Raw genomic sequence first — 26,385 nt, 5'->3', positions numbered from 1 at the left:
TTTGCTTTGCGTGCTGTCCTTGCAGGTAATTGATGGAAATAGCTGGTGGCGTTGGTGGCAGAAACTAGAGCGGCGGTAGACGTTAGGAGCCCCCAGGGACGTGCGGCGCCTTAGCTAGGGTTTCAGAAAAGCTGAAACCCTATGCTGACCTTTGTTGGGCCTTGCTGTAATGGGCTTGTTTGGGTAGGTTTGATCCTTGGGTCTCTGCATGTTGGGCCCGGGCATAAATTAGGCTGTACACCCATTACGTCCGGCTTCCCTTTCCAAGTCTCTGTTTTACCCTCCCTCCCTACCCGACCCTCTCCTTTTTCTGTCCTCATCATTTCTCCTCGTCTGCCTTTACCGATTCTCTCTCTCGATCATTTTTTCCCTTTCATTTGTTGCAGCACGTTTGAAAGCCACTGCTTCATTTTTTCTCTCGGTCTCGGCATGAGGTATGAATCTTTGTGTTCATTTTTTCAGGTCTGGTTCCTTTCGGTTTCTTGGTGTTAATTCCTTTTTCTTTTTATTTGGTGTTCAAATCCATCACTGCCAAGTGGCTTCTGAGATTCAAAAATCCAACTATTCTGGGTTTATTTTGTGTTTGCTTCATGAACTTTGATTTTAATCGAGAATTTCTCTGTGTATTTTTGTAGTGGAAATATACAGTAGAGGGTGTATTTATACATGAATAAATCCCTAATTTTTTTTCTATTTACAACATGATAATATTAATGAGCTCATTAAGATAGTCGAAATGCTAGAAGAGCTCATCAAGATAGCATCATTAAGCTGGTTATAGTTGGAGTAATGAAGCAGGGATTTTATCTTGCTGGAAAATAAGTATTGACAATACCTAATAGTATAAACATGGTTACAATTGTGTGCACCTGTGGGATTAAGGTTAAATTGAGTGTTTCTTGAGAAGAAGGAATGAACCCAACCCCATAATACATTGTAGCTGTGTGTTTTTTTTCTTCCTTTTTATGTGAAACTGAGTGGGATACTTAGTATTGCAGGTGATAATGGAAGCAGGAATGTGCTGGATGCTTTTTTCTTAAGGAAGGCTGTAGCCGAAGCATTGAATGAGAGAATCGAGTCCACAATTGGGGAATTTTTGAGTGTTGTTGGAAGGTTGCAGGCTGAGCAACAAAAGCAAGTGCAGGATTTCCAGGTAACCAGATTTTGTTCTTGAATCTAATCCTTGATAAATTCATGATTCATGTCATGGCCCTTTCTTTTTTTTTGGGGGGGGGGGGAGGGGGGGTGTTCACTTTTGCTGGGTTTATTTCATAGCTCTTGGAATAGCTTATTTGGTAATGCACAAACGCCACCAGTGGAGAGTTTTATGAATTTGAAATTTGGCTTTAATACACTTCTGTTCTGCTTGGCCATTACGTGTGTTTCTGAATCCTAATGTTATGGTGCCCAAAGTGATTGGTTCTATTGCTTACAAACCAAACCTTACTGGAAAAATAACAATAATTTGAAGGTATTTAAATGGGAGGAGCTAAAGGTTTTCTTTTCTTTTCTTGACATCTGTTCTTGGGAGCCTTACGAAATTGCAGTCATCATTTGTTTTAAATGCCTTCTTTTGATGCTGGTATTATTTTTGCTTCATTTATAATAGGAAGAGTTAATGTAAGAGACCCCTTTTCTTTCTTTTGAGGAAAATTATGGCGTTCAGGTTTTCAAATATACTGTATCAATGGCATTTCCAGTAACCAACCCTCTCCTTTAACCTCATCATGAACTGCATGGCCATAGCTTCACACCAACTTAAATTCTAGCAAGTTGTATTATCTGAATTCCACTTCTAGTTAGTTATTGGAGGCTCAAGCTAGAATTCAACTTTATTTCTACTACAGCATTTTTGAAACTGACCTGTGCCGGTTTACATAGGGATGTACCATTATTTTCTGAGTAAATGCAATAACAAATTGGCCATCAGGATCTTTTCTTCTTTTGTTGGAATTGAAATCGTTCATCTGCAAATTTGCTGCATTTTACTACTCCATTTTGATGATTTATTAAAATATGACATCCCATTTAATTCATGCACACAGGAAAAGGTATTGGAAAGAGCAAAAAGAGCCAAAGAGCAAGCGGCACGCGAGGCATTGGAGGCACAAAGGCTGATTCCAAAGTCTACTTCCCTAAGTACATCTATGGGCACAAAGGCTGATACCAATTCTTGTATTAAAAAGGAAATTCATGGACAAAATGTTGTTATAAAAAGGAGCAATATATAATTTGGTACTTGTGTTTTTTCTTTTTTTAATCTATTATTTGTATTTGATAAATATTTTGATACTTAAAGATAATGGTGTACCAATTCTTCGTTATAATTTAAAAAGGACATCAAACTTTAGTACCAATTCTTGTATTAATATCAATTATGATAAAAATATAACGGTTTTGATACTTTCAAAGATCTCGTTCAAATTTAATCATTATTAAAATAAATTGTGCTAACTTTAAGCTGAAATAAAAATTTTATTTATGTTATTTAAGGTATATTAAAATATAATTAAAATCATTATTTATTATTTAATATTTTTAATTGAAATATAATTAAAATCATTTTGATTATATAATATTAATATAAAACTATACATTTAAATTGAAAATATAAATAAAACATGGCATAACAATTAAAATTTTTTCTTACCATTAAATATCAATGTTCAAACTTTTTGATGTTGTAAAACTTTTGAACATATGGATTATGATGTACAATTTCATTTTCATCTAACTTTTTCTTAGTATAAGTTAATTATGTTTATGCAGAATATAATTTTCAAGTTATATATTTAATAATTATTATGTTAATTTATATTTTACAGTATCATATATTATGATTTCAATAAATTAATATAAGAATATTAATTATTAAGAATTTTATTAAATTATATATTTTAATTAAAATATATTTAATAATAATTATGTTAATTTATATTTTGCAGTATCATATATTATGATTTCAGTAAATTAATATAAGAATATTAATTATTAAGAATTTTATTAAATTATATATTTTAATTAAAATATATTTAATAATAATTATGTTAATTTATATTTTACAGTATCATATATTATGATTTCAGTAAATTAATATAAGAATATTAATTATTAAGAATTTTATTAAATTATATATTTTAATTAAAATATATTTAATAATAATTATGTTTAAATATGATTAAATTATTTATTATTGATAATAATAATCTTATTATAATTTAAATAACAATAACAATAATCATTTACCAAAACAAATTTATGCTAAGGGTATTCTAGTCATTTTAGTTTTTTCCATTATGCTATTACACCTCTATTCCATTCAACAAAACACAAGATTACTATTACGCCTCTATTTCATTACATTCAACCAAACAGTTGATTTGCTATTACACCTCTAATCCAATACACCTCTAATCCAATACATCTCTAATCCAATACAGCGAACCAAACGCACCCTAAAGTTTCTTCTTTTCAATTTTTTTTTCAAGAAAAAAAACCCAATATTATGTTATTGCTTTAGTTAGACTAAAGAAAGCTATGCAAAGTACATCACCATGAATCACTTCATATGTCTAAGTTGATCATAATTTCCTTCTGAAATAAATAAGCAATTAATCAAATATTGTAGTGGTGGTGTTTAGTTTTTTTTGATATTATAATATTTAATCTCATCATCATTATTATTTTTATATTAATAGCAAGTAAATGTATCACCCATTCAAAGGAACCCTTAACCTGAATTTTAGAAAGAGAAAAGAAATATTTTAAAAATTTTTCATTTAAATCCAAATTGGTTAAATTAAGATGGTAATAGTTGTATTTTTCTGGTTTGATTGTTGCAGGTGCTTCTACTATTGTGGTTAGTAATCTTAAATTAGTAACTATGTGGAAAAAAATGTACTTTACAAATTAGGGAAGAGATTACATGAATAAAGTTTAAATTTTAATTATTGAATGCTAAATAAAGAATTTAATGATTGCTTCTTTATGTTATTGGCAATAATTATAAAATATTTTATTAATCCAATTTAAATAACATGAAAATTTTATAGACTAAAGATAATTTTAAATATATTTTAACTTATTAAATATTTAATTAAATAGATTTGCCAATAGCATAAGGAAGCAATTATTAAGTCTCCCCAATGATCAAATTAAGTTAAACAATGTGTTGACGTGATTGAAAAATCATAGAGTTATATTATGAAAAAAATATTGAATGTAATTGTAATTAAAATGATCCAATAACATTTAATTCAATAAAAATTTAAATAAATACATTTAAATTTAATTATTAGAATGTAATTAAATAAAAATATCATGTGCATGCAAGGAGGGCAAAAGTCAATGGATGGACCTTGAAAAGCCTTTATATTAGTTGCTGTTTAAGTGCCAATAAATCATGAATAATTTCAACATCTTTTAAAGATAAGACAGCCTCTATTTATTAATGCATCTTTTTTTCTTGTGTTAGGTGAGCAATATTGCTTGTTTGCAGCAAATCCAAGAGCATACTATTCTCACCAAATATGTCAACTAATTGAGGTAAGCTCTCAACCCCTCTTTCTACCATTTGTTTTGTCTTGATGTTTTAATTTTCTTTTTGCCTCTTTGTAGTTTAGCTATGAGTGAATTATTGGGAATTTTAGTAACATTTTCTCTTTTATCATGGCTATGAAATAATTTTAAAAGTACATTTTTTTAAAAAGGAGAGATTTAATAAAAAATATATACATAAATGTCTACATATATACAGAAACGTATGATGGATTTAACTCTATAAATCAGAGTTATGGCAGCTAAAAAAGAAAAAGAAAAATATTCAGCAAGCTTTTTTTTTTCTTCACTAATCACCACTTTAGCAATTTGATGCCTTTTTTTTTCTCCTTTTGCTTCCAACCAATGAATAGAAAATCCAATTCCTATTCTTCCAATCTATGTAGAATTAAGGAATCACTTTGTAAAGCACATAATAACAATGTGTTCTTATATTCCTTTCCCACTTAATTTATGGTCATCAGTATAAAGTCATTGTTCTTTGAGTATCGAATTTTAAATTACAATCTCATTTGTATAAAAGAATATCTTAAAATTCAAGAAAAATTAAGTTTATTGTTTTAGTTGGTGAAATGACTTCACTCCTTTCATCCTTTTTCCAATTCTATTAATTGTCTCGTCACGTTTCTTCTTCTTTTTTTTTCTTCCTTTTTCAGGTGCCATATGCTTTTGCTTTTCCAAAATCTTATAGTAAAAAAAATGTTTTTTATTTGATTACCTTAACTATTTTACACTGTAGGGTCACCTCGCATGAAGTTAGTAATGGGTGACATCAAGGTCTGTCAGATGAGTAAACCCTACCAAACATATAGATTATATCTTCTCTCCCCATTTTAAACCCAATTGAGCTGAGGCCTGAGAGTTGGGACCATCACCCACTGCAGGTTCCAAGCTCAGCCTTCTGATCAACTTAAAAGAAGCTGTGGTGGAATTAGTGAACAAACTTGATTTCAAACATTGGCTTTCTTATATTTTTAAGCTAAAACATCATTTTGGGTTTATGCTAGCAGAGGAGCAAAAATCCACTTAGCTATGCCTGCATACAGGTACGATATAGAATAGCATGTTCCGCGGTGGTAAAAGTATCCTACTTAAACAAGGTTACATTAACCTCTTCATATTATATTAAAGAATAAATTAGTCTTTTTAATTAAACATTTTTTTCATTTGTATTGTTAAAAACTAATGTAACTGATGGAATAATAAGATACAGACATGTGGCATGTCACGTGTACATCATGCTGACGTATAAGGATTAGTTTTTAGCAAAAATGGATGAAAATTTTAAAACAATGTCAAATTTACTCTCTGATCTAACATATTAGGACTATTTTACTTATTTTTTAAATAGAGGGGAAAAATGCAATTTAACTTACAGTACAAGGTCCTCGTGATGCCACATTAAGTAGGAAGAAATATTATATCAAACCCACATGTATATCATAAGTCTATATTTAGGGAATATATTATTGTAACTCTCAAGGTAAGCTAAGTATAATAACTTCGAAGATGGTATAGAATCTGGGACGTACATTGAGCAATATAATGTAGTGAATGCATGTTTGTGGATGGCTATGGTAGATTAGGACACTCCTTTCGGCTACTCCCAAACAGTTGTAATTTGTAGAATAAATACAGGGTAGCTAGGTAGGCATGATTCTATTCCTCTTATCTTTTAAGATTTTTTGTTTTAAACTGATGTGCCATCATCTCAACCCTTTAATTACATTATTATGCTTCCAAATCCCAATATTGCGATTAATAATAATAATGCCTTCAAACTTGGAGGATGGCAGTCAAATAATCATTTCTTTTCTAATCTCCCAAAGGTGTTTTTGTTCGTTTCTTTCCTTTAATTTCTGGGTGCGTGGGTCAAGTGCACCATCTCCAGGCTCATATATATATATATATATATAGTCAAAATTGCAGCAGAAAGGAAAAGCAGTATGACAAAGCGACTTTAACTTTGGATAAGTTTTGATTTCTCTCATGCAAATTCAATATTTATGCTATATGAAAAAGTTGTAAGACCACATATGTATGTAATTGTGTGTATAATGTTAACATTAATGGAAGACAATTAATAATGGTTGCCATTAACATTAATGGGAGACAATCAATAATGACAACCACCAACTTTGGAAAAGTGGCAAGGAATAATTTTTTTTTGGTCCTTGAGATAATGGGCTATTTATTGTTTGGTCCTTGAACCTCAACTATAAATAGGCCTTCTCATTTCTCATTTCAATTCATCCCAACCAATCTTTCTCTCTTAGTTTTCTCTCTTCTCCCATTTGAGAATTCTTAAGGAATTCTATTTGTTTGTAATATTTTGGAGATAGTAAAGTTATCATCTGGTGTTAGTGCCCGAGGACGTAGGTATAATTTACCGAACCTCGTTAAAACTCTTATGTTCTTTTTGTCCTATTTTTCTTTCAATATTTGAGGGTATAATAGTAGTATTTAATTGTGCTATTAAATTACTATAGAAGGGATATTCTGACTAAGGAAAGACTTGGTATTTAAGAGATCTATGTGATCCACCTCTCTTCCCTGAGAATTGAACTTTGTGTGATTTTTTAGTATAATAATTTACACGCTTCCGACCCTATTGGAACAACATATAACACTTTCCAAATTTTTTAATGAGTAAAGGTTGCTCATCTTTGGCAGCTTTTTTCTTCTAAAGTAAAAGTGCAGCCTTCTGCACAAAGGGTTGCAGCAAGTTTGAAAGCTCAATTATGAAGTTTAATTATTGAAAGTGAATAGAAGAAATTTGGAAGTAGATATCATGTGATTCATGTCGAAGAAACAAACAAGAGGGTTGTGAGTTGAAGGCCCCCAAGTCAAGCATATCAGATTCTTGGAATAACTTGGTACAAATTCAAGTGTAGCTTAGCTGCGATTAGACTACACTTTTGTTTTCATCCGAGAGACGTATGTATAAAGAAATCCAGTTTAAAGGCGCCATGCACGTAAAGTAAACATGATAATATAATTAATCTCACGCAAGAAGGATTGAGAAAATGGAGAAAACGCACGCCACAAATGCAGCTCTTCACTTGTCTCATCGTTGATTGCAATTAAATCAGTACGTAGGATTTTAAAAATATTCCATTCACGTCTTACAAGCTTATCAGGTTTTGTTTAAAATCTTATCAATTTTTAATTATTTCAATTGTGATGTGAAATGTTGAAAAACTATACAATCAGTTTACACTAATTGGAGCTATATATTTAGGTTTTCAAGTCCTTTTTTTATGTCTTTGAAAGGCTAATATCACAGTGTACATATATGGCAGCTTGAAAAGTATTGCTCATGTGTTTGTGCAACATGACAAAGAACTAGACTGAAACATTATTTCTGAAATCCAAGGAACAAAAAAAGCCTTACTATTTTAGTTGTGAACTCCACTCATAATAATTCTAACATTTTGGTCCTTTAAAACAAAGCTCCCACATACATTCAACAACATAAGCTCCGTAACAATGGACTTTTTGCTTACCTTTTCGGAAAGCTTTTCTTTTTTAATGCTAAAAATTTCTTGTCGAAACCATTATTTATTTTGAAAAAAACAGGGATCGACTATTAAAAACGAGGTATGGAGTCGCCACCAATCCTTTTTGTTTAGGTGATCGGGTCACCTTGTGATCAATTATTTTAATAAAGCATTTTGGTTTATTAAAACAACGCTTTTGGTCTACGAAAAACAAGAAAACGGATTCGGGAGTCGGTTACACGCGAGGAAGGATTAGCACCCTTGCAACGCCCAAAATTGGTACCATATAGATCAATTAACGTCCTAATGTTGAAAATTTGGAAAAATATTTTAAAACGCAATTCCTTTAAAAATGTTTAGATATCTTGAATTGGACATTGAGATTCTCTCGCTCAGAATGAATAAAATATTATATTCAGCACGATAGGATACAACATTTCGAACCCTCGATATAAGATCATTTCATGATTTCCAAAATTCATGCATTTGAAATTTCAAAAGGACATTTGGCTATTTGGTTAAACGGTAAATCGAAACCCAATACGATTGGGCACGATTTCTCGGATTTCCAAACATAGAACATTGCCTTTATTTTTTAGAAATCCTTATCTCGGGATACAAAATGTCATATCCAGTGAGTTAGGACACAACACCTCGAATTCCTGAGAATAAGCTTTTATTTGAAACTTATACATTTTGATTGAAAAAGGGTACCCGGTTACTTAGATTCAACGAGGAAAATTGGAACCCAGTAAGTTAGGGCACAATCTTCTCAAAGATGCCAAATACCGAGTATTGCCTTATTTTGAAAACTTTTGAATAAAATGATTTTAAAACTTAAACGATATTAAAACACGACCTTTTAAGCGAATAAAATGCGATGGAATAATAATGTACAACGCAAAGTAATAATTCATAAACAAAATGTTATAATAATGAATCACAAATAACAAATAAATACAAAGTAAGAAAATCTAAAATAAAATATAAAACAATTCTAAGCAAATAATACATAAAAAGGATTTAAAATGGATGTTATAAAAACGATCTAAAGTACATAAAATAATTTTTTAAAAAAAAATAGTATCCATTCAAGATAAAATAATATATAAAACTTCTTTAAAAATAATTGTCGAAACCCTTTTTATTTTGAAAACAATGGGGATCGACTTTTGAAAACAAAAAATGTGGAGTCGCCACCAGTCTCTTGATTTAGGTGTGATTGAACCACCTACTAAAACACTTTATTCAATGAAAAATAAATTTGGTTCATGTAAAATAAAAAAAAATGAGTTCGGGAGTCGATTACGCATGAGGAAGGGTTAGCACCCTCATTACGCCCAAAAATTGGTACCAAATTGATTTGATGCTGTCCTTATATCAAAAGCTTTTTAAAGAAAAGATTTTCCGAAGTATGATTTTTTTAAAATGTTTGAATAGCTCAAATTAGCGGTGAAAAATCTCTCGTTTCAAAGATATGCAGTATCATACCCAGTACGATTGGATACGATCCTTTATACCTTTAAAAATACGATTGATTTTTGACTTTTGAAAACTCGTACACTAAAATTATAAAAAGGTTATCCAAATTTTGGTTCACCGAAAAATCATACCCAGTACGATTGTGTACGATTTTCCGAATTCCCCACATATTGGATATTGCCTTATTTCAGAATTTTTGAATGATAAAGAAAATTGAAAATTTGCTCAAAACGTGTTTATCTATTTTAAAATGGAATGCTTAATGAATTGTATCAAAACGTTTGCATGAGAAAGAATTTACGAACATGAAATAATAGGACACAACAAATTATAATTAACAAATCCACAATTATGTACAACTATTCTAAGTAAAACGTGACAAATTCTTAATCATGGACAATGAACAATCAATAAAAATGATATACAACAATAATTCACATGACATAATATAAAATTATCCATAAAATATGTACAAAATGCAATGGAATTAGAACTTTAGTATAGTATAAGACATTTTTAAAATTGACGAATTAATTAACATATACTATATATAAGTTGACAAACTTGTATAAAAACTAGAGATTTATTTAAAATAAATATTATAGAATAAAACATTTGAATCAAATAATATACAAAATATTTTAAAAACAATTTAGAGATTTACAATGTGCATGATAACTTAAATAATATATAGAATATAAAAGACAAATAAAACACATGATAAGATATAATGTTATTGCAAATTTATAAAACATGTATATATAAATAAATTTGAAAATAATTATTTGTAAAAGATAGCGTGAAATTAATAATGTATATAAAAAATAAGTAAATATATAAATTATACATGTAACGAATTTTTTTTAAAAAAAAAATCTAATCATACACACAAAAAGGTAAAAAACTATATTTACAAAATATATAAATTTGGTGATGTATATTCATAAAACTATATTTATAAAGGGAAATTTAAAACAAATAATATATAACATACTTTTACATGTAACAAATTAATTTGGATTGATGGTACATACAAATAATGCATACACGAGGATAATAAAATATGAAAATATATACGATAAATAAATTGTACAATTTAAAAGGTGGTCCTTAAAAAAATATCTTATACGCATAAATAACTTTAAAAGAAAATATATACATAAAAAAATATTTACATAAAGTTATATGAAAATAATAACATGTACTATAGTAAAAATAATTTAAAATGGGTAATGTACACATGAAGACATTTTTAAAATAATTGAATATTAAAATAGTATGGAATAAAAAATATGAATTATAAAATTAACTTACAATTAGCGTAAATTATATATATGACAAATAAAGTAAAAAAAATTGCAATTATATATAAATTTGTTAAAAATTATATGTATAAAATACTAATATTTAGTAAATATAGATAAATTTGATATATACCAATGGTTTTGTATACGTATAGTTAGAATTTAAATAATGTAGAAAACATATGATTTTATTTTAACCAACAATTACATATATAACATAAATTGGTGAAGGAAACAAACAATTAACTGTACATATAAAGCAAATTACAACATTGTATAAAATTGTGTGCAACATGTGGAGATGCAATTACCTAAATTACAACCAATAAATAACCAATAATACAAATGATACAATTAATATGAACATTATAAATAATATAAATAATACAAAAAAATAAAAATATTAATAAAGTAACTCAAAATGTACGAATAAATAAATCCAAATTTAAAACTATAACATAAATCTAACGAATTACTTAATGAAAATCAAGGTAAAGAAATAAAAAGAATAATTTACAACTAAAATAAGTTTCTAATAATAAAAGGATCCATGTTTAACATGCGTGAATTCACAGGGACTAAGATTGAAATTATCCCTGATCCTGAAACACTGCATTGAGGCATGGACTAAGATGCAACATCAAACAAACTTTAGGGAAGATTTTAATAGAACCAAAACCAATCAGACGCAAAAAGGAGTTAATCACAACGCAGCGCGATTGGGAAGGGCCAGCTGCACAAATAATCCATTTTAGGCGCAAAGGGGTGGATTCGGGTCTCCAAGCGGGTTGACGCGCGGACCCTACCCCTCTTTGGAACGACGCCGTTTCTGGATCTGCTGTTAAACCCCCCTTTTTCAATTGCTTTCTACTTAAAACGCAAATCCTTCAATTTAAAGTAAGTTATGCTATCAGCCCATTCCCTTAGGGCTTCCTTTAGCATGCCGCCGCCGATGATAGAACTACTTGGAACCAGGAAATCAATTTGCAGCCTCAAGACCACTCCTCAGACTTCGATTTTAGCGAAGCAAAGAAGAATCCGTGGCGATTTTGCAAAGTAAGACCCCCCATTTTGCTTTCCTTCTTATTTTCAAATATAATAACGAAAGATTGAAAAGAAAAAATAAAATGATTCAATCGAAAAAATTAAAGGAAGTAAGAAACTGAAAATCACCTCTGCAAATTTGCTTTTGAAATACTTTTTCTCGTATTTAGTATGCGTGCGTAAATGTATACTATGCGTAAAAAATCGAGGTACAAATAATGGCTTTTTGTAGCCAAATTTACAGAATAAATGAAAAATAAAAAATACATTTTCCTTCTGTCATTTGGCTGTATATTCTGTTGTTGCTTCTTCTCGTATATTCTTTTGCAGGTATGGAGAAACGACCGTACGGAGAAAGTCGCTCGTGAAAGCCGTGCGTGAGCTCGATTGCAGCACTGGTGTGTTCTAGAAACCCTTAGGTTTCTGGCATTTCCAAGCAGCTGGGCCTTTTGGGCCGTTTGTGAATTGGGCTGCGGGTTTGGGTTATTAGTTATTAGGTTTTAGGATTGGGTCAAGTTTTATGTAACTGGGTTAAGTTTATATTAAGGGACTTTGGGTTTAAGTTACTTTTGGCCCAAATATTTGTAACCGGACATTGGACTTCTGATTTTGGGCTCTTTATTTGTGTGTTTTTTTATTTTTGTTTTATTTTTGAGTTTTAAATTCTATTTTTTATTCTAATGGGCCCGGGCGAAATGGGCTCGGGCGAAATGGCCCTATTACAATAATATATAAACAATTCAAAATATATAATGTGTAAAAAAAAAGTTTGAAATACAGAATATATGAAAATATTAAAGTAAATAATGTATAAAAATTTGAAATGAGCGATTTATAAAAAATTAAAATAGATAATAACAAAAAATGTAAAATAAATAAATAAATAAATAGAATGATAATAACAAGAGTAAAAAATATATATAAGAAAAATAATAATGAAAAATAATATTAATATATAAATAAAAATAAAAATATAATAAATAGAAATATAATAATAGTATTAGGATAACAAAATAAAAATAAAAATAAATATAAATATAAATATAAATATAAATATAAATAAAATAATAATAGTGATAATATATTAAATTAGTTAATTTGATAATAAAATAGAGAAAATAAAAAAGGATTAAATCGAACCTTAAAGCAAAATTTTGGGGCAAATCAAAAATAAATAAAAGGAAATGGACCAATTTGAACGTGCGAATAGCAATGAGAGACCAAAAGGGAAATAATCCCCAGCCTCCAAAACAAATTTAGAAAAAACAAACAAATTAAAATGAAATGGACAAAATTTCCACCTAATTGAAAGAGAAAAGAAAATAATTCAATTTCAATGAAAATAGGAAAAGAGAGAATAATCTAATTCCAAATTGAAGTAAGAATACCAAAAGTAATCGATTCCCTACCAAAGAACAAAATACCCTTATTTATATACACGGGGTTTACTAAAAATAGCCTAACTAATTTAATAATAAAATAAAATAAAATAAAAATAATATTTAAATAAATAAAATAAAAATAAAAATCATATCTTTCTATTTTTAGCATTTTACCAAGTCAACAAATTTTGGTAACTCCTTGGCTTTCTCCGTCTTTTCGATTTGGCTACAATTTAATGATTATCTTTCAATTTGGCCCTTTGTGACTGTTTTCGGCCGATTGCCCCCTTGGGCTTCAGTTATTATTTTTTGGGGCCCAGGTCAAAATTAGCCTATTACACTTCTAATTTAGAAATTGAGCAAATTAGTCCCTCTCAAAAGTGTTGGAGCATTTTAATCTCTATTAATTTCGAAAATGAACAACTAAGGATAATTAATCACGATGTTAATGTCTTTCATCAATTGTACATAATTTTGATTGATATAATAATAAATTTAGTCTTCAATGTTGTTATATTTTATCATTTTGGCTTTAATTCTAAAATAAATTAAGTCTTAACATTTGCATATCTGCACAAATGTTGCGGGGTAAATTTATTAAATTGGGACCAAATTAACAAAATGTGTAAAATTTGAAGGCTAAATTTGTTATTATCAATCAAAATCATGTACAGTTGATGGAAAACATTGAAGTTGTTTTCCAAATTGATGGAAGAAGTCTTTTTAGCAAAAATATATGATTTTTACTGAAAAAAGGGGGAAATTTTAGTTCATATATGACATTCCATTCCATTCATCTTTTTCAAACGAAATATATGATATGTAATGGCTTAGAATAGGGCATGTTTTGATAGCATAGAACTTAGGCGAGAGAAATCTAAGGGTGAAACAACTCATAAAATATTAGTTTACTTGATATGAATGTTATTTTTCCTGCTTAGTTTAATGAAAGGGTGAAACCATGCATTGTCTCTAACTCTTAAAAGAAATTCATCAATGGAAGTTAAAAGATAGGGTAAACATTTAAATCCAGAATTGGCAGAAAGGGAGAATATGAGAACTCACCTCACAACAACTACTCCAAATTACCACCCATTATGACAAAATTAACTGAAGTGAAAGGACAATGGTAGATTGTGAGATGAAGGCAACTACTCCTTTTTTTTCTTCGATGAAATCACTTTCATAATCAAAAACAAATCACAACAGTTCCAGCTACCTGCTGCCTAAGTTATTTGATGAAAGGTTCCTTTCACCACCATAAATAAATAAATAAATAAATCAGAAAGTGGTGAAGGGTCCACACACACACACACAAGAAGAGAAAACAAAATAATATCTTACATATTTGATGATTCTACAATGATAACACATAAAAAGTTTTCACCACAGTTTTCAATGAGAAAAATACCCAGCCTTGTATCTTGAAATATGCTTTTTCTTTTCCCCCTCTTCAGTTTTGGATGGTGATGCTTCATCATCATCAACCCTTTTTCACTTTCAATCCCACCCCCTTAATTTGCACACACTAGCAAAATCCCATGGCAAAGAGGCAAAAGCTTTGCTTTATGCATGAAGGGCTTAGTTTAATTGATTCATGCTATAACCCTTGAAAGCCAACACTCAACAATGTTCCAGTATCTGCAACCCCTTCTCTATTTCCAAGCTGCGCCTTCTTTCTGTACCTAAAAAGAAAAATAAAAACCTTTGCTTTATAGAAAGTAGTGGACACCATATATTGATTAATGTATAATAAGAAGTTACTAAGCAAAAGAGATTATCATGTAAAGATGGTAGGGCACAGGGATTATCTTCTGAAATGTCTTTTGCTTTTCTAAAGTATTATAGTCCATCTCTATGCCTGTCACTTTCCCATGTCTGTGTTCCCACCATTTTCTTCATGGACATTAAGAAAATTCAGAATACATGCAAAACCAGCGGCAGCCAATCAAGAAACTATGATGTGATTACAAATACTAGTTATTCTTTTTTTTGACATGTACCTTTATAGCAATTATTTTGCAAGAGGTTAACACACCTTAACTTTAAACGGGACACTATAAGAGATTATTCAACCATTAGTACTGAAGGCATCTTTATGATACATTAAAGATTTAGCAGTCACTGCAATGCAGTTGAGGGACTTTGACTAGTAAACTAAACCCCTATAGTTCAAGTCTATGGGTAGCAAAACAGGGTTCATAGACCCAGTTACAAAATCTCAGCCAAATCTAGAAAATTCCCCTCATCTTACTTAACCATACCATCCATTTATAAACTTTCATTTCAGTATAGCAGCGAAACAGACTCGAATCTTCTTCTATATTGAACTCAAGTATAAACACAAATCACGCTGCATACATGAACATGATATAAGCAATTTGATGCCATATATGGTTCTAAAGCCCAGGGTAGTTTCCACACAAACAGCAAGAACACAATAAAAGGAGGGGAGAAAACTAATAGGTGGGTACATTCCACATTAAATGGGCACACATAGGTTGCATAAAGGCAAACAAACTGAGGTTTTAGCATAGCAGTGCATAAATCACATTCCTATAAACTGCTACATCAAGCAAGTATGAATATAATAGAAATTTGTGACAACAAAAAGAAAAAGATAACATTTATATCTCACTTGCAGATGAGGGACCACCAATTCTAGTATAGATGAGTCCTAATGATCTCCAGTCAGGCAAACTAAAAAGAACGAGAAGCCATTGCTTACTTTGTAGATGATAGCCCTAAGCGAAGGCATGCTAATGTCAGGGAGCTCAAGGATCAGGCTGAAACAGTGTGCCCTGTAAGAACTGAAGCCAGTATCAGATAACATCTGAAACATGGCAAAATTGTAGAAATGAAGTACAAAGTCATGGCATTAGTTAGCACAAAGGAAGACATTTGTTTCTTAAACCTTTGGGTGTATATTAAACACTAATACATGCTAATATATTCACATATTCATTAAATATACATGTAAAGCATTGGAAGAACCTTTTAGTCAATTAGTATGCGACACTTGTATCCCTAAAACCCACAACTTTAGAGATTACTGTTCTATGAAGATTTGCTAAATGTGAAGATGACATTAACCATGGCTCATCAGTGATTTTCCAGCTTGTGGAGAGGGAACAAGGTTTTCGAACTTCAATTATCATACCTAGAACATATCAAATTGAGAAAGTTACTGTTTCATACAAGTACAGAGCCTAACTCTGCCCCCCAGGCAGTTTAGATATAATCACTCGGCTGAAGCATTAAAATTAAAATTATTAGAAAAGAACACGAGCTCACTGGCACGAGGGTTAGCTGTATGTATTTGTGCATCCATGCATCTGTGAGAGAGTACTTTCATCAAGGCTAATAGCCTTGGCCACCATGTACGCTCTCATACTTTATGCCATTTTATTGCAAGCTATCCTTGTCAGAATTCAACATCAAGAACTTCCTCAATCTAAACATCCTTAAGTGCCAAGTGCCAACTATTGACATAGACAAAGGTTCACCAGTTCTAACAATATTTATTATCCACGTCATGAATTCACTCCACCAGATCATGCTTGCAGAGTTTTTATACTATCCACACCATTTGAGATGATACAACACCTTCATGCACATAGCAAGTGCAACAGAGGCATATGAATACTCCCCAACACAATTATAGAAATGGAGCACATCCCAGCCACCAAGATTAACAGATGGAAAAAATACAACAGATAAGTTCCATAAAGTTTCTTCGTATCTAACAAATTTCAGTGTTACTCTAAGGTAATCTACACCCACCAAAAGGACTGCAATCTATAGTAATATGAAGGAAAAGAAAATTATCCATGTGGGAAAGAGAATTGAAACATACCACCCTGTCAAGGCTCTTAATTTCTAAGTACGCTTTCCCGGCATTGAGAAATGACAAATCACAACATAATGTAACGAAGGCGAGACACTTTAATATTTTCCTAGATTAAGTTCTTCCACCGATTATAGGTTTCAGTGTAGTCGCTGTAGTTTTCCTCAATGAATTGGATTTAAGTAGAGGTCAGAGCCATCCTCATATATAGATACAATTGCCTCCAGATTCAGATACAACCAGTGATTTAAATCCATAACCAGCACATTCGTTAAAATCTTGATTTAATTATAACCAAGAGTCCCGATATCTCAAGAAAAGATCTATAGCAGTGTTCTAAGGCACAAGGGGCACTATAGATGCCAGAACCCTTATATTTCCATCAGCACAAGGCGCAAAGGAAGCCTTCACTTGAATGGAGTAAAGTGCAATATACATGTGTCCCTATGCATATAAATAAAATAAGCTTAAGGTTAATAAATCTGACAATAAACTCTAAAGAGCGGTTCAGTCTATCCAGCAAACATGCAGAATTTTCTTTTTCTTTTGTTGATGAATATGCATGATTTCTCTATATTCCCATGCATGTTTTTGAAAACTCAAACTCAATTGAGAAATAGAGAGTTCATAATTACGTCTTTTTCTATTAAAAAAATAAATATCAAAGAAATCGACAAGAAATTCAATCAAATGCATTTTTTGCATCTACTGTCCAACAAAATGCACCTATGCGCACTTGATGTGCACCTTATCAAATGCGCCTCACCCAAAATGGTCTGGGGTGCTTTCATTGTCTAGCAATAAAGCGCAAAGCCTAGATATGCCTAGACGCACACCTTAATAACACTAACTCAAAGTGCATTCAGGTGAACTTAAATCTTCTCATAATGTATGTAGACATTATCTCACTTAAAAACCTATGGATCATATAAACTTTTAAGAAATTAATGAGAAACAATTCCTTCCTTAACACAATTGTTGTGAAGTGGCTATTCATGCACTGGCGAACTCAGATTGCAAAGCTATGAGCTCACTTGAAGTTGTGAGCTAAAACAATTCTACGAGCTCTACACTTGCGAGCTCATCAAAGCTGCAAGCTCAACTCAAGTTGCGAGCACGTCAAAGTGTGAGCTGTTAAGGTTTTTGGTGAACCCCCAGATGAAGTGCAAGAAGGTTCACATATGCTGAAATTGATGTTTTGTAATTAGCCTGCTTATTTTAGTTTACTTGTCAAAGCAAGCATAGTTAGTATTGATTTGATGTTTTTAGGTATTGATTTACTTAATCATTTTGCATGTAAGTTTTAATTTTGCTTTTTCAAGGTGTTTTAGTGGGTTTTGTTGATTATTTGTAACCACTACACCTATATATTGTAATTCATATGGAATGAAAAAGATGAGAATTTGATAGCAGCTAAGTATTTTTCTTGTTTTTATTCTCTCAATTTCTCAAAATACCAATAACTGGTATCAAGAGCCTAAATCTTTTAGAGCCTTGTGTGTGTTTTTTTCTTATTGAAAAGAGTGTTGATTGTATCTTGTTTGTATCACAATGTCGTATGGAAGTTTTAGACCACCTCCACCTCCTATCTTTGATGGAGAAAATTACCATATTTAGGTAGAGAAGATGAAAACGTATCTTCAGGCGTATGATTTGTGGGAAATTGTTGATTCGGACAAAGAACCACCACCTTTGCGAGCTAGTCCAATTATAGCTCAAATTAGACAGCATAATGATGAGGCTGCTAAGATGTATAAGGCTTTATCTTGTCTTCAAATCTAATGTTATTTTCACAAGAACCATGGCTTGTGAAATTCCCAAACAAGCCTAAGGTAAGTTTAAAGAGGAGTTTCAAAAGATTGAGAAGATAAGGCAGCAATAACTTTTGAATTTAAGGAGAGAATTTGAAAACTTGAAGATGAAGGAGACTGGAATGATCAAACAATATGCAGACATGATCATGTCCATTGTCAACAGCGTAAAGTTGCTTGGCGATCAGTTCAGTGATCGAAGGGTTGTGGAAAAAGTCATAATAACATTGCCAGATAAGTATAAGTCCAAGATCTCATCCTTGGAGGACTTGGGAGACTTGACAACAATCTCTTTGTTAGAGTTCATAAATGCTCTATATGCTTAGAAGCAAAGAAGAGCAAACAGAGAAGAGGGGCACGCAGAATGTGCTTACCAAGCAAGGAACAATGAGAGTCCATATTCTTCAAGCAATAAAGGCAAGAAGAAATGGAATAAAAAAAATGCCAAAATGAGATGGTGAGAAAAAAAAGTATCCACCATGCTCAAATTGCAAGAAGATGGGTCATTCAGAAAAGTTTTGTTGGACTAGACCTAGTGTGCAATGTAAAAATTGTAAGCAATTTGTCCATTATTTTAGAATAAAAACAAAGTGCAGCAACAACAGCAGTCTAATCAGGCTTAACCTGTTGATGAAAGTCAATCTCAGGAGAAGCTCGCATTCACTACTTCATGCTTCGCAACCAAAAACTATGACAAGAAAAATTGGTTGATTGACAGTGGTTGTACAAACCATATGGTTTCAGATGAAAGCATATTCAAGGAGATTGACAGATCATTCAGTTAGAGAATTAGAGTTGGAAATGGCCAGATCATTAAAACCAAGGGAAAGGGAGATGTTCACGTTAGCACTCTTGTAGGTAAAATAGTTATTACTGCTGTTCATTTTGTACTTGATATAGATCAAAACTTGCTCAGTGTTGATCAGCTTGTTGAGAAGAATTATTCTGTTGTTTTTGAAAAGAATAACTGTGGGGTATCTGATTTAATTGGTCATGAACTTATGTCAGTTAAAATGAATGATAGGAGCTTTGTTTTAAACTGGAACTTAGTTACCTTTAAAACTTACTCTAGTTCAACTAATGGTACTGACTTGTGGCACAAGAGATTGGGGCATGTCAATTACAAATCGCTTGGTATGTTGTATAAGCATGATTTGGGTGAGAACATGTCTGAAGTTGTTAAGCGAACTGCAGTGTAACGATCCGATAGTTAGGGGTGTCAAAAAATGTAGTTTTACGACCCTATTTTCGTAAACTGTGTAACACCCCTAACCTGAATCTGTCACCAGAATAGGGTTACGGAGCATTACCAGACAAACAGAATATTAGACCATTCAAAACATACATTAATACAAACATAATCAAATTTCATTAAAATACATCGATAATGTCCCTTAATCGAGCCCTCAAGGCCCTAAAAATACTATAGAAACAATCTGGGACTAAATTGTAAACATTTAAAAATTTTAGGAAAAAGTTGAAAAATTTGGACTGTAGGGGTCACTCGGCTGAGACATACGCTCGTGTTTCAGGCCGTGTGGACATTTGAAATAGGGACACATGACCGTGTCTCAACCTGTGTCCGTACCTGTGTAACTGACTAACTTGGGTCACACGACCAAGCCACACGCCCGTGTGCCAGGCCGTGTAACAGCCTGACTTGCATGCCTTGAACCTACAGGGGACACACGGCCATGTCGCACAGCTGTGTGCTACATATGGCTGAGACACACGCTCGTGTGGCTTCAAAATGAACCTTAAATCACAAGTTTACAATTTCAAATTGCTTGGACCTTAAGAAACTCAAAAACTAACCAAAATACCAAATCAAAATGACATTAATCGGGTCAAAAACACATCAAAACCAACCTAATATGTGCCTAACCAATGTACCCTCATTGGTACCACAATTATATACAACTTTACCTCAAAATACACATGAATTCAATTCATCAACTCATTCAAGCAACACCAAATCAATATACCTAGAAAAGTTACCACAATTACAACAATTCAAATATATGTAAGCCACACATACTAGCATAACAATTATACCTCATTCTCATACCATTTACAAATTGATTATTTGCATAAAATATCATTTATAACATTTACATAAGCCAAACATTAACCAAAATAGCACAAGAGCCTATACATGCCATCTAATTCGAATTGAAACGTTTCAAAAACTACCGAGATAAACTAGATAGTGTGACTTAAGTGCCGGTCCAATTGTCCAACCTTCCGAAAATATACAATGACATTAAACAACACAAGTAAACTTAATAAAGCTTAGTAAGTTCGACGAGTTAAACGATACATCTTACCGAACTAACTATAATGACTCAAACAATAAAAATCATCAAAGAGAACTGCTTGTCATTCACAACTTCAATCGATAAATACATCCGTATTCAAATCAATATAAAAATAACTAACATGTCTTTCAAATTCATTAAACAAGTTACCTTACCGAGATTTGTAACATCCTCAAAACCCCCTTGGTTGTAAATAATATGAGATAAAATCTTAGTGAAATAAGGTATAAGATCAAAGAAAATGAAAGTTGCAAAATATCAAAAGAGAGTTAAATTGAGAAGCATGACACGATATATAATTGATTTCTCGATAAAATGAGAAAAAAAGATATAAAGATGATAAAAGAGAATATTGAGCAGTATTAAAATAATAATAATTAAGAAGTAGGTTTTAGTATATTGATTTAAAGTAAGGACTAAATCGTAAATATGTGAAAAGTTTTTGGCTCAAGTGTAAATATTTAAAATTTAGGGGATCAGAGTGGAAAAATAAGAAAGTTGAAGGACCAAAAGTGAAGATAATCCAATTTACTATGATATGGAATTGGTGTGCAAGGACCAAATTGAATAGGTGAAGAATTGTGAAGGACTAAATCGTAATTTTACCAAATTAAGTGATGATTCAAGGATAGAATTTTAAAATATCATAAAGGGAAAAATGGTCAATTAGAAAGAGAGAGAACTCTAAAAGGCAATGATGATGTTGGAGATATTTTGAAGATATTTTATAATTATTTAATTAGATAAATATTACTTTATTAATATTTTAATGAGATATTTTTATAAATATTTTATTATAAATAGCTAGTATAAAAGGAGAGAAAGAGTAAGAAAAAAAAAAGAGGACCTCCCATCTTTCTGACGTGAGTGAGGGGGAGCGAAGAAGAAAACTTTGTTGTCTTTATAATTTGGTCCTTCTGCCAAAAATCCACCATTTTCACCTAGAATTTCAAGAAATTCTCATAACCACCAAAAAAGAGAAGGGATAAGGAAACTATGGAGAATAAGAAAATCACCTTGGATTCAAGAAAATAGAAGTTGGAGGAGAGAAAAACTCAAGTTAAAGAGAATCTCAAGTTAAAGTTTGAAATCAATAAGCAAGGTAAGAACATCAAGATTTCAATATATTTTTAAGTTTGATATTATTGAAAAAAACATGAAAATGATGTTAAAGTATAGTTTTCTTATATAAGGTTTTATGTTATTAATATGTTAGTGAAGGGGAATAAGAGGAAGCGATGGGAAATACTGTAGAGAAAGATAAGGAGGGTGTTATAAACTTGGTTATCAACATTTTGCACTAAAACAGTTTTGGACAGCAGCAGTAGTGTGACTTTGAAAATTCACCAAAAAATGTATAAATTGAATTAGAGGTTAATTAAATTATGAAATTAAATCCTATTGAGCCTAGTTTTACATAAAATAAATGGTGTAAGAAAAATAATTTCATATTATGAGATATATGAATTTTTGTGAGACAAGTTTAGATTGATTTCAGGTTCCCCTGTTCTGAATTTGGAAAATCATCAAAAATTGTAAAAAAATTATTAGGGGTTTAAATTTATATGATTAAATTATTAATGAGTCTATATTAAAAAGAAACAAATGGAAACATCATCCAGACCCCATACTAAGAGATAATTAATTTTTAGTAAAGAAAGGTCGAAGCTGTCAGGCAGTAGAACATGGACAAATTTGAAGAATTTACTGTACTTATTGGCTAAATTATAAATTCTTAAATTTTTATGGTAAAGATATATTTGAGTCTAGTTTCAAAAACATCAAGCAGATATTAATTTTGAATTCTGTAGCTCAAGATATAAATAATTTAGTGACTATGACTCAAGTGGACAGTTTTGATATAAACACATAAGTACATAGTGAAATTATAGATAATGTTACATATAAGCATGTTATATATTAAAAGCTAAAGATTCTAACAAATATATACATAAAAGATGTGGAATGGAGAGGGGAAGGAGGAGTATGAATGTATATATATTGTAGATGAATTTGAAATGTTTCGAAATGGTTGTAGGTGATGGAATGATTAATACATGTGAGTATGTTTTAAACGAATTGATAAAATAATACGTAAATAATCGTTAATTGATGTGATATTGAATTATTTATTAAAATTTTATGGAGAATTAAATTGATTGGCACAATTTAGAAATAAATATGAAACATTTATAAAGTCGGTAAACTAATTTTGCAAGTGCAAGTCCTCTAATGGTCTTATTTGTAAAACTTTAATATTTGTGTTAATTTTATAAACTTTGTTATCTATAATTGAATATCATGTTTTTATAAGGACTTGAGATTAGAAATAAATGTAAGTGGATGATATGTAAAATGAAGTGACGATTATGACATTTGAATACAGTTCAGGTAATGATATAAAATAAATAAATAAAACTAAAGTGTGAAACTTGTAGGAAAATGGAGGCGACGTCACGATGACAAGTTTGCCATGTCATGACGTGGAAACCCCAATGTCACAACGACGATTCAAAAATCTTTATGAACTTTACCAATTGGCATTTGATCAATTGTGAAAATTTTAATGAGCTCCTTTAACTCATAATTAGTTCTATCGTTGTTAGAATTAAGTGGCCCGAATCTTTATTTAAATAAATTACAATGGTAAAATAAAATAAAAGAAGAATCCATATAGAATTACACTTCTTTTATTTTATTTTAGAATAAAGTTTTTTAAACCTTATTAAATTTTATCTATTTGATATTGATTAGAATAAGGTGTTTCAGTCTTATAGAATATGGCTTCACAAGCCTATAAATAGACATAGTCTATTCCTCTTGTAATAATTCAAATTCGACATAGTGAATTTTCTTCTCCTCTGTCCGTGGTTTTTTCTCGAATCTACGTAAAAATTTGTGTGTTCTTTATTTTATTTTATTTTATTTTCACAAATTGGTATCAGAGCTTCCGGGTTATTCATCTTGATCACGGTAATGGCGTCTTTGAAGTATGAAATTCCATTGTTGGATCGTAACACCATATTTGCTTTGTGGCAGATTAAGATGCAAGCAGTTCTTATGCAGATGGATTTGGAGGATGCCCTGTTAGGGATAGATAAGATGCCTTCGACATTAACAGATAAAGAGAAGAAGCGTAAGGATCAAAAGGCGTTAACACAATTACATCTGTATTTGTCCAACAAAATTTTTCAGAATGTGATGAAAGAGAAGACCACTGCTGCATTATGGAAGAGGCTAGAACAAATATGTATGTCGAAAACTCTAACAAGCAAGTTGCATATGAAACAACGTCCTTATGCTCATCGTTTGGAGAAAAATGCGTTTGTACGCGAACACTTAACAGTGTTTAAAGAAATTCTCTCAAACTTATAGGCCATGGAGGTTCAGTATGATAAGGAAGATCTAGGGTTGATTCTACTTTGTTCGTTTCCCCCGTCTTATTTAACCTTTAGAGACACAATTTTATATAACCGTGAGTCTCTCACAATTGATGAGGTTTATGATTCTTTGACCTCGTATGATAAGATGAAACATCTTGTGGTTAAACTCGACTCTTAAGGAGAGGGTCTCATTGTTCGTGGGAGACAAGATCGGAATGCTGATGATGATCATGGAAGGACACAGGAACGAAATCCTCACGATAAATCTAAAGGTAGATCAAAGTCTTCAAACAGAAGTAAAACTTGTAACTTCTACAAGAAGAAAAGGGCACATTAAATTTGAGTGCTATAAGCTACAAAACAAGATTAAAAGAGAGGCTGCGAATCAAAAGGGAAAACAACCAGAAAATTCCGGTGAAGCTGATGTTGTAGAAGACTACAGCAATGGTGAACTTCTAGTCGCTTCAGTCAACAATTCTAAAGTGAACGAGGAGTGAATACTTGATTCAGGCTGCATCTTCCACATGAGTCCCAATCGGGATTGGTTTACAACTTACGAAATAGTGTCTGAAGGTGTTATTTTGATGGGAAATAATGCTTCGTGTAAAATCGCAGGTGTTGGAACAATTAAAGTTAAGATGTTTGATGGAGTTGTCAGAACACTTAGTGACGTACGACATGTTCCAGAATTGAAAAGAAATTTAATTTTGTTTAGCACTCTTGATTCAAAAGGGTACAGATACACAGCTGAAAGTGGGTTTTAAAGATTACCAAAGGTTCCCTTGTTCTGATGAAAGGGCAGAGAAAGAGTGCCAAGTTATATATTTTATAGGGTTCTACTGTTACTAGTGATGTAGCTGTCGCTTCCTCTTCCTTGTCAGATAATGATATTACAAAAATTTGGCATATGCGCCTAGGGCATATGAGTGAGAATGACATGGCAGAATTGAGCAAAAGAGGACTTCTTGATGGGTAAGGAATTTGCAAACTGAATTTCTGTGAGCACTGTGTTTTTGGGAAGCAAAAGAGAGTTCGATTCACCAGAGGAATCTATAACACAAAGGGAATATTGGAGTATATTCATTCTGATCTGTGGGGGCCATCAAGAGTGCCTTCGAGAGGTGGAGCTAATTATATGCTAACCTTTATTGATGATTTTTCTAGAAAAGTTTGGGCGCTCTTCTTGAAGCAGAAAAGCGATGTGTTTTCCGTATTTTAGTCTTGGAAAATTATGATTGAAAAACAGATGGGAAAACAAATAAAATACCTCCGCACAGACAATGACTTAGAGTTCTATTCTGATGAGTTTAATAGATTGTGCAAGTTAGAAGGGATCGTGAGACACTTGACAGTTCGCCATACTCCACAGCAAAATGGCATTGCAGAACGAATGAACAGAATGATCATGGAGAAGGTTCAATGTATGTTGTCAAATGCCAACTTACCAAAGTCGTTTTGGGCCGAAGCAGCCTCTACTGCATGTTTTTTGATCAACCGAACCCCATCCGTTGCCATTGAGAAAAAGACTCTGCAAGAGGTATGGTGTGGTAATCCTGCTAATTATTCTAATTTAAAGATCTTTGGGTGTCTTGCGTATGCTCATGTTGATAATGGAAAATTGGAACCGAGATCAATTAAATGTGTTTTTCTTGGTTATAAAACTAGTGTAAAAGGGTATAAGTTATGGTGTCCTGAAAATAGAATATTTGTGATTAGTAGAGATGTTGTTTTTGATGAAACTGCTATGCTACCTAACT

General features: G+C 31.5%; 2 long non-coding RNA genes across 2 annotated transcripts; both read left to right on the top strand.

Moving 5' to 3' along the window:
• Nucleotides 1-835: 835 nt before the first annotated feature.
• LOC121232348 (uncharacterized) lies at nucleotides 836-2,238 on the top strand. The gene is made up of 2 exons (XR_005930730.1): nucleotides 836-1,153; nucleotides 2,046-2,238. It is a non-coding gene; the product is annotated as an uncharacterized lncRNA (long non-coding RNA).
• Nucleotides 2,239-11,712: 9,474 nt separating this feature from the next.
• Nucleotides 11,713-12,523, top strand: LOC107955239 (uncharacterized). The gene is made up of 2 exons (XR_001699869.2): nucleotides 11,713-11,899; nucleotides 12,218-12,523. It is a non-coding gene; the product is annotated as an uncharacterized lncRNA (long non-coding RNA).
• Nucleotides 12,524-26,385: the final 13,862 nt, after the last annotated feature.

The sequence above is a fragment of the Gossypium hirsutum genome, chromosome A07 (genome assembly GCF_007990345.1).
Source record: "Gossypium hirsutum isolate 1008001.06 chromosome A07, Gossypium_hirsutum_v2.1, whole genome shotgun sequence".
NCBI classification, from domain to species: Eukaryota; Viridiplantae; Streptophyta; class Magnoliopsida; order Malvales; family Malvaceae; genus Gossypium; species Gossypium hirsutum.
Note: the sequence above shows the minus strand (reverse complement) of the source record. Positions and strands in the feature narration are given on the sequence as shown.